This window comes from Gossypium hirsutum, chromosome A10, assembly GCF_007990345.1.
Source record: "Gossypium hirsutum isolate 1008001.06 chromosome A10, Gossypium_hirsutum_v2.1, whole genome shotgun sequence".
Taxonomy (NCBI): domain Eukaryota; kingdom Viridiplantae; phylum Streptophyta; class Magnoliopsida; order Malvales; family Malvaceae; genus Gossypium; species Gossypium hirsutum.
Window position 1 is genome coordinate 14,193,120 of NC_053433.1, and position 10,525 is coordinate 14,203,644.

The following is a 10,525-nucleotide window of genomic DNA, read 5'->3' on the forward strand; positions in this document are numbered from 1 at the left end:
AATCCAAGAACAAGGCACTGGCAAGAAGTTAAGCATATACTTAAGTACTTACGGAGAACGATGGATTATATGCTTGTGTATTTATGAGAAGACCTTACTCCTATCGGATATACGAATTCTAACTTCCAAAAATGCTGGGATTCGAGGAAATTGACATTGGACTATGATTTTGTCCTAAACAATGGGTCCATTGTGTGAAGAAGTGTAAAGCAGACTTGTACTGCTGACTTCACTATGAAGGCCAAATATGCGGCTGTTTTTGAGGCTACAAAAGAAGTAATATGGCTTCAAAAGTTCCTCATCAATCTTGAAGTCGTTCTTGGTATGAAAAAAGTTATCACACTGTAATGTGACAATAGTGCAGCAAAAGTTAATACCAAGGAAATGAGAAACCATAAGAGGACGAAACATATCGATTGAAAGTATCATATAATAAGGGAGGCGGTTGCAAACGAAATTGGGGATGTAGTCAAGGTCGTATATGAGGATAACCTTGTGGACCTGTTTACCAAGACTTTACTAGCTAAGAGTTTTGAGAAACACGTGGAGAGCATGGGAATGTGAAATATAGCTCATCTACTTCATTAGGGCAAGTGGGAGACTTTTGGATTTTGTGGCTTGGTTGTAGTATACACATTTGTAAACTTGTAATTTTTTCGAACAAATTTGTTAATAAAACAAAATTCATAGATTACATTAATATACTTTGTATACTTGTCCTCACATGGTTTTTGCACGCAAAGAAAATTAGAAGCAAATGTTGCTCGTTAATTTGTCTGAATGTTTAATTAATACTAAGCGGTATTATATTGTCGGATCTTAGTATGGATAGACAGCTTGTATTAGTAGACGAACTTAAACATGTCCTTAGTCTAATAAAAAATGAGCAAACTGATTAAAAGACTAATAAGTCACCTATCAACTCCAATTGGGGAGATGTCATACCGCGGGCATCAGAGCGGATGACTCCTAGAAGATAGAGACATAGATGTGGCTAATTGGACTGGCAGTATATCGGACAGGATCCAAGCAAAATAGATTCCAGAAGTAGTTTGTGGTACGAGAATAGCGGAGAAGATCGTTTGGTTGAAAGTGGGAAAACATCAAGAATTCGGTTATCCAAAAACACAGGTACGAATTTAGTTAAGGTTTATTGCTATAAATATTACAAACTGGTTTGGTTTTCAAAATTTTAATTCCCCATTGTGTAAGAAACCCGTTTTCAAACCGGGTTTTTTCCAACAGGATGATGTCTCAGATTCTATTCCTTTTAGGATAAGATGTATTTGAGACTTTTGTAATCTGTATAGATATGACATTTCTCCATATAAATAATGTCTCTAGACCTTTAAAGCAAACACCATAACAACCAGCTCTAAATCGTATGTTGGATAATTACGCTCATATGTTTTTAGCTGACGAAAAGTATACGCAATTACTTTACCATCCTTCATTAGGACAAAACCTAAGTCATTCAATAAGGCATCACTAAATACCATAAATTCCTTTCACTGGACACTCCAAAACCCATAGAGAGCTTCTCCTAACCCAAAAAATCATGTTAAAACTTGAAAATACTTGGATCCCGAACTTCTAATTATTATGTCCAAATCGGAAATAGGAGAAGTTGCTTCATGGATTAATTCTTGTCTACTAGAAACTAGAACCCATACGGCAAGACGTACAAGCACTCCAACAAATGCATTGCTTCACCAAATTCACATCTCGACATACGCTACATCGAAAGCTCCTCCATCTTTCTGGTCAAGTGGCACTCACTAAGTTCTATAGAGGATAGCACTAACAGCCCCACATTGATCTTTTATAAGGATAGTTTGCTTTATGATTTTGACTTTCTTGAAAAAAAATAACTATTCACACTTTAATTAACTGGTGAGTTAAAATATGTTATAAGTTCTTGTAATTTTTATAATTAAAATTTAAAATTCAGGTCCAATTATTAAATTTATTAAAAATTTTCTGTTAAATTCAAAGGTGTGTCATCTTAAAATATGAATAATAAAAATTCCCCATTGATAGTCATATAACAAAAAATGACGTTATAAAAAATATAAATTTAATAGAAGAATTTTAATAGTGTTTGTAGAAGGCCCATTTTGCCCGGGCCTTTAAATCTATTTACAAAAAAATAAATAAACCAAATAAAAAATAAAATATAGATTATAAATTAAATTGTTTATAGTCCATAAATACAAACCCAAAACTTGAGGCCTAAACCAAAAATAAACCCAACATCAGACCCAAACAAATAACCCAAATCCCAGCCCAAAACCTAAAAATCATTCAGCAAACCCTTGAGCCGCAGCAGCCTCCTCACTGTCGTACACCTCCGTACGCCCACGTCAGTCGAACCTGCAAGAAGAGGAGAAATAATAGAAAATATAGCAAAGCAATGGCATGAAAAATGAGGAAATTTGTATTTTTAATTTCTATTCGGCTATAAAAAGGAGGCCGATTGTACTGTAAAAGGGACTGACACGCACAAATATCAATAGAAAAAATCTAATACAAAAGAAATTTTTGAAAAGTGATTTGCTTTTCCTTTTAAATTTGTTATAGCATTTCGTTTTTTTTCCTTCACTGTTCTTCAGTTCTTTTTTTTTTCCGTTTGCAAAGAAGAATAAAAAAGGAAAAGGATAAAGGGGAAAGGGGAAAGGCTCACCTGAACCGTTGGTACACTATCAGAGTTTCTTCTCCGTTAAAGCCCAAATCCAACGGAGGTTGAGACTCCTTTCTTTTGATTCCTTGCGATTGGAGGTGCTAGAACTTTGAACACAGCTTTAAACAAGTTTGAGTGAGGTAATCTACCCTCCGTTGACCACTGTTTGTGATGGTTGTATGGCAGCTAGGGTTTGGTCTTTTAAGGATCGGCTAAAAGAGGGGGGGATTAGGGATTTGTTTCAATTGTTTGTAGAAAATGGCAGATTGCCATTCAAATGGTTTTTTTTTTTAGTTTTAATGGTAAATAAAACGGCCCCGTTTAAGGGGGGATCCGCGCGACAACCCGCTCCATAGGCCGGATCCGCGACTTTGCGCTTCAAATGGGTAATTTGCACGGCTAGTCCTTCCCTTTCGCGTCGACTTTTAATTAGTCTCTATTTATATTTTATTTGTTTTTTTAAAATTTTTCCTGGAATTTGCGTGTCATTACAATTTAGTCTACCCCTAAATGCTGCGTTTTGGGATTTGGATCATTTACATTTTCAATCCCCGCGTATTTGCGCGCATTGCGCTTTGGTCCTTAGTTCTGATTCGATGTTCTATTTTAATTATTAATTATCCCTTTAAGTTTGATTTTATTTCAATTGAGTTTTTCTTTCATTTTAATATGTAATTCTTTTATATTTTTATTTACTTAGTATTTATTTCTTTTAAAAATTATTTAAATATATATTTTGAATTACTTTAATCATTTTTACCTCATTTCAATTTAGTATTTTACTTGCATTTGTTTTTTTTTAAGTTATATCGTTACTATTTTAAGACATTCTTGAATATCATATTGTTTTAAAATTTTGTATAATATTTCATTTAAATACCCTTATATATTATTATACATATATAGTTTATGATAAAATTAGTTTTATTCTATATACATTATTAATCCCATGTTATTTTATATGTATAATTTCTTTTAAATCTATTTATATATATTTCCTTTCAAATCTATTATGTATATAGTTTATTCTTTTAAAAAATATATATATTTTATCATATTTTTGTTATTTAAAATTCTTTCATGTACTATTACCCCATTATATATATATTTTTTATTATATGTATATTATCAACTTTAAATGGACATGTTTTGTTTTTAAAATATTTTTTACATTATTTGCTCCAAACTTCTTCTTTCATAATATTTATTTTAATAATCATTTATATATTATTAGTTTATTCATTTTCTATCATGTGTTGTTCATTTGTAAATTTTCATATATTTAATAGTTTTCAAATTGTTTTATATCATATTGACTCCTATTTTCCATATTGTTTTGTATTTTTTGTGTCGTTTTTTAGTTTTCATGTTATTTCACATATTATTGTTTCATACTGTTTATTAGTCTTTTGTATTATTATTTCATTTATTCATCTATGTTCGAAACTTGTTATATTTTATTCTAATTTGTTTCTTTAATTAGCTATATTTTTTGCTTTCATTATTTTTTATTATTAATGTTAGTTTTTTAAAATAGGATATGAGCTCATTGCTATTGTGTGTATGTTAATTTGTTCTTTCTTGTTTATACTATTTTCATTCATTAGTAGAGTACATTATCCATGTATATTGTTCCATGTTTATAATTTCGCCTTTCATTCACGAGTGTCACATTGTAATTGAAATTTTCAACTTATAAATCCAAAATTAATTATTCCATTTTACTTCAAGTAAACCAAATAAATGCGTTTTGAGCCGACTTTATAATGGTTTATTCGAAAGATTCTCAAGCTATGCAATATTTCGTGTTTGGAAATTCGAGAAATCGTGCCCTAACGTGCTGGGTTTTGATTTTTCGTTTGTCCAAATAATCAAATATCCCTTTAAAATTCCGTCCGTGTTTTCTAAACTTCAAAACAATGCAATATTCTATGTTTGGAAATCCGAGAAATCGTGCCCTAACGTGTTGGGTTTCGGTTTTTCGTTGGACCAAATAATCGAATATCCTTTTGTAATTTTCAAATGTATGAGCTTTTGGAAATCAAGAATCGATCGTGGTTTCGAGAGTTTAAAAGGTCATGTCCTAACGTACTGGATGTGATATTTTATTCCTTCGGAACAAGAGAATCTTAATATCTAATTCAAGTTGTTCAAATGTTTTAAAAGAAACAGTGTTTCAAAATCTTTTCAAATTTTAGACATAAGGACATTATTTAATCAATTAGGTACCAATTGTCGGCGTAACGAGGGTGCTAATCCTTCCTCGTACGTAACTGGTCCCAAACCTATTTTCTTGAATTTTGTAGGCCAAAATTAATATTTTAATAAAATAAAATGTTTCATTAGGTGATCCGATCACACCTAAACAAAAAGGACTGGTGGCGACTCCATATTTCGTTTTAAAGTCAATCCCTATTTTTCAAAATTAAAAAATAGTTTCGACAATGTTAATAATTAAACTTATATTTTTAAATTCGAAAATTAAAAAAATTAAATTTTTTAAAATGAAAAATAAAATAACTAAATTTCAAATATGGATGAAAATGAGTGTTTTTTTTCCTCTTCTAATTATAAGGATATAGATGAAAATATGAAAATTTGAGTAATCATTCATTTTTACAGGTAATGTTTACACGAGGAAACAAAATAAAAGTAGATTTTAACTCTAATGATAGGAGAAATAAAAGGAACCAATATTGTTTATAATGTAATTATGCCAGCATTGAAATAGTTAAACAGACTGTGAAGTGGAAAGAGAAAAGGCATGCATTCATTCATTATTAGCATCATGAACCACTACTTATTAATTTAATAATGCATTCATTTTACTAGGTTTTAAAAATTAGTAATTAATTGTATGTTTCCTTTTATAAATATCACCATTAATCGGTGTGTCGCAATGCACTAATTAATATGTGCTATTAATTTTGACCCATAATTTATTAAACACAAAAAATATTACATTCATATTTTATTCTTATTTAAACAATAAAATGATGGGACCAAATTCAATTCAAGTATAAATATAAACAAATTTATTAACAACCATAAAATCAATCTTGGCTTTGGTCATTATTAATTCCATTGCATCATTTAAGTTGGAATTGTGTGATTTTGCCCATAAATTGGGCAAATGGATTGGCCATTTACCATGATAGATTTGGGAGTCAAGCAATGAAAGCAAATTTTTTTTCCCAGTATCTTACCATAAAACCGTTCATTATTCACCCTCTTTTAACGACAAAACGTGACAAAAAGTAAACATCTTAGGTTCATGATTACCTGTATTTTTACCATAATCAATTCCATTTTCCTAATCCACAATATATATTTGGAATTTTAAAAACTCAAATCAAAAAGTCAAATATTGCTTCAGTGGAATAATTTATTGAATTATGTTGAATAAATTAATGTTAAACAATTTAAACGGCAAATTTACAGAAAGAATTCTGGGGCTGGCAAAAGTCCCGAATCAATTATTGTTTTATCTTCTTAGAAAATTTTAAAATTTTAAATTAATAAAAATAAATTTATACTTTGACCTCTTCAAATTATAAAAATTTAATTTAATCTTTTAAAATTTATAAGATATAGATTATTAAAAATTAAAATTTCATTTTAGCCCCCCAAAAAATTTCTTGCTTCGCCCCTACAAATTTATATAAATATGCTCAAAAAAATAAATTTGAAAACTATGTCATTTTTTAAAAAAATTTATCAATTTATATTGCTTTTGGATAGAGAAAGGAAAAGGCATCCTATAATGCGTGTTTTCACTGAACTGGCAGAGAAAGTACGTTCTGTAGGACGCGTTTTCCTTTCATAAAAAAAAATGCGTCTTACATGGCGTATTTTCTTTACCAGTTTAGTGAAAATACACTTTGTAGGATATGTTTTTTTATAGAAATTATTTTTTTCTCGTTTTGAAATTAAAAATTTGTAAATTTATCCGGCATTTGAGATAGACATTGTTATAGTTTTAAGGTATGTTTGAATTTACTATTTTTTATTCACAGTGAAAGACACACAAACCATAAACAACATTAATTTACTAAATTTTCATTTAAATCCTTTAAGAATTACAATGTTTGTAGCATGACCCAACATATTCAAAATCCTTAACTTAAAAATTTATGTACATGCATTCTAATTGTAGTAAACAAGATATATATATTTAAATAAGTGTAAATTGTCAATGTAAAACAAAGTAAACAACTTTGGAAAATTACAAATAGACATAATCATCAATCCCCTGAACGTGTGTCACAACCGAGTGCACGCCAAGTACACCTAGGGTTCCATTACATTGTTTGGGTTGGCAACTCTATTGGGGCTTCGACCTCGTCTTCATGTGCACATCAGGGTTGATCTTTAGCCTGGTCTTCATGTGCACGTCGGGGTTGATCGATGACCTCATCTCCTCCATTCGTGGATGACTACAACCGTGTCCCAATTGCCCGTAGTGCATCCCCCTGACCGAGTCAGCATTTGCAAGGACGACCTAGCTTGGAAAAACAATGATGTTGGGTTTTTTGTGACACTATCGGCGGGCCACTATATGATGTCACATGGGGCGTGTAATACGATGCGGGGGTGGCAGTAGTGCGAAATATACCACTGGAGAAGGTGCTAATGTAGGAATTAATTGTGCGTGTTGTGTTGCTTATGTAAAATAAATTGGTGATGACTGTGTTGGTGCAGGGAATGATTGCACGTGCTGTGATACTTGTGTAAAATAAACTGGTGATGACTGTGTTGGAGCAGGGAATCATTGCGCATGCTATGGTACATGTTGTGATGATGGTGTAAAATCAAATGGGTTAATGACAGGAAAAAATAAACCATACTGATCGGGAGGTTGCATGGGAATCGAGTGCATGTCGAGTAGATGTTGATCCATCTACGACACGTCCTCTCGACAAGGGATTAATAGGCCCTCATCTTGGCATCTTACGGTGATGTTGCCTACTCCTTTCTGAAGTCAGTAGTATGTACAACTTCTCATGATGCCTAAACCAATCCATGTAATCCGAAGATGTCGCCAATCAGATACGATTCATGCGTTGGTAAGTAATTGTATTTGTGATGCCACAACTCGATATACATCTTGTGGAATGTTGCTCAATCTTCATCCGGTCTCCCTCGCATGTCGATCTTGTTCAAGTCATCCAGCTCTTGAGGTTGCCACGGAAGATGTTGTGTACACTCGAACTGCCGCATCACTCGGTCGGATTCGTGCATCTCAACCATTGCAAAAACAACCAATAACATTTTCACATGCCAAATGTTGCGGTTGGCCAAAAATTCCTCTGAAACGTATCCTTAAATCCTTACATCCGTGTATGGCATCCATACGAACTGCAGTACAAATTTATAAATTTTAGCAAGTGTCTAATATTTAATTTCAAATGCTGGAATAAAAAACCGATAACTATGAAATTCATAAACTAACCTCCTCATCGATTTCTTGATCTAAAGCTAGTTGGATGTCCTCGAGCTTGATCAGTAAACCGCTGTGGCTTGTGGGATTGTTCCACCTATTCAAAAAATATGTTATTTCAAAATTACAACAATAAAAATTCCAAAACGGTAACAATATTATCAAATGAATTTTACCATGTCATGAGTGAGAATTCGTAAGGGACTTGCACTCGGGGGCGTAGAAATGGTAGTCAATTCGATGCCCACGATTGAAGAAGGAGCATGCAACCGCCTATTTTAGTTTTTCCTAGTATTGTTGCTCGACATATTTCTCAGTACAATGTCCCTAGCATCACCGATCCCCAAGTCGTCCCGCTTCTCTTAAGTTAGCCACCAGTAGTAGCCATTTCAAGAGTACCAAATTGCGAGATTTATCTGGCATTAACAGAACCCCAATTAACCTTAAGATGAATGCGCAAGCGAATTACTTGTTTTCAATGTCACTCATTGAAGCTTCAATAGTTTGGAAGTTTTCCTCCAACCATCTAATCTCGATCTGACTACCCCTAAACCTGTTCGTAACCTTCCCCAGTAGTTTTTCACATGTTGCACTTCAATCGGCACTAACAATTGGCCCTGTAACGACATCCCCATCAACTGGTAGACCAAGTTGTAAACTGACATCCTCGAGTGTAATTGTACACTTGTCGTAGGGGAGATGGAATGTGTGTGTCTCTAGCTTCCATCTCTCGACCAAAGCACTGATTAATAGTGGATCCAATTTAGTCCCCCCTTCCCCGAGCATGCAAGCTGCATATAAAAAGCTTGCATCTTGCAATGTCCATGAATGACCTTCGGTGCACCTTTGCGTAAGTTGTTTATGTACATCTCCAAAATTCAATCTTCGGCCTACGTATATAAACATATAAAATTATTATTCTAAACAACATAACAATTAACTATTTAAAATTAAATAATTTGATAATATTTTCCTAACATCATAATAATTAACATATTAAAATTAAATAATTAAATAATATTTTCTTACCATTTGTAATATAACGCCATAGATGTGCTTGTCATCCAAACGAATAGACTGATATGCCATCGAAGAATTAATAAAATAAAATAAAAGAATTAAGAAAAAAATTTAAATCTTTGGAATTGGGAATTTGGATTAAAAAATTGAGAATTGACAATTGAGAATAACAAATCTAGAACAAGAAAATTGATAATCAAATTGTGGAAGTTGAGAGTTGAGAGTTGAGTTGAAAAAAATGAGAATTTGAGGGTTTGTATAGGGAAAAAATGGTTGTTGGAGTCCCATAGCCGTTGGGATTTCTGTCCAATGGGAAAAGTTACCGTTTGATATTTGGCAGAGAAAATGTGCCACGTAAGACGTGTTTTTTTGGAAAAAGGAAAACGCGTCCTACAGGGCACACTTTCTCTGCCCAGAGAAATCACGCCTTGTAAGATGCATTTTCTTTTCTCCCTCCAAAAATAATATAGATCAGTAAATTATAGAAAGAGTGGACTACTTTCTCAATTTTTATTTTCTTTCAACATATTTAAATATATTTGCCAATTTAAACATTAAATAAATAGTTTTAATATTAAATCAGATTAATCTGGTGGATAATTTTTGTGTCTTTGGTACGACACACTCATATAGTTTTATTACGATTTTCGTTGAGTTAATTTTTATTCTTATTTTTGAGAATTTAAAATTTTTTTAATTTAAAATTTTAGATTCATTTTGTTAACACCATTAAAATAATTTTCTTAAATTCATTAGACATCTTAAAATTAAAATAAATATTCCTTTGATATCCATGTAAAAAAAAAAGACATTGCAATGAACATAAATCTAATATAAAATTTTAACGATATTAACAACTCTTAAAATTTCACGTCAAAATTTTATTTTTCCACTTTTCATAATAATATCTTTATTAAATTAATTAGTAAAATATTAGAATATAATATAATAATCTAGTAGTCATAATTCCAATTCGATGGCCAAGATTTCTTCATTTTAAATATGGGCCATTGGATGAGATTGAAAAATAACATGAAATCTTAGCCATTTGATTAAAATGTATATATTTATGTGATTTAAAATGAACGAATAAAGTGTTATATGAGTAAATGCCTTACTGAGCTCAGAGGCTATATGATATGTGATCATGAAATAATTTTGGAATTGAGATGCGTTGGGGGTTTGGATGGGAACCAGGCTGATATTGCAGGGGTTTAGAAGGGATTAGGAGAGGAGAAATGGGATATGTAACGTGGTTAATAGAGTTTTGTATATATTTTAGAGTTTTGTAAGTTCCATTAAAGGCCAGGAGTTTTATTTTGGCCTAGAGCTCTACAATATATCAAAATTATTGAAACTCCTCTAAAACTCTCTAAGGACTACAA

The 10,525-nt window shown here is 31.8% G+C and overlaps 1 long non-coding RNA gene across 1 annotated transcript; it reads right to left on the reverse strand.

Annotated features, from left to right (window-relative positions):
- Positions 1 to 2,163: 2,163 nt before the first annotated feature.
- On the reverse strand, positions 2,164 to 3,303 carry LOC107915813 (uncharacterized). Its single transcript, XR_001689284.2, has 2 exons — positions 2,684 to 3,303; positions 2,164 to 2,373 (listed from the first exon to the last, which is right to left on the reverse strand). It is a non-coding gene; the product is annotated as an uncharacterized lncRNA (long non-coding RNA).
- Positions 3,304 to 10,525: the final 7,222 nt, after the last annotated feature.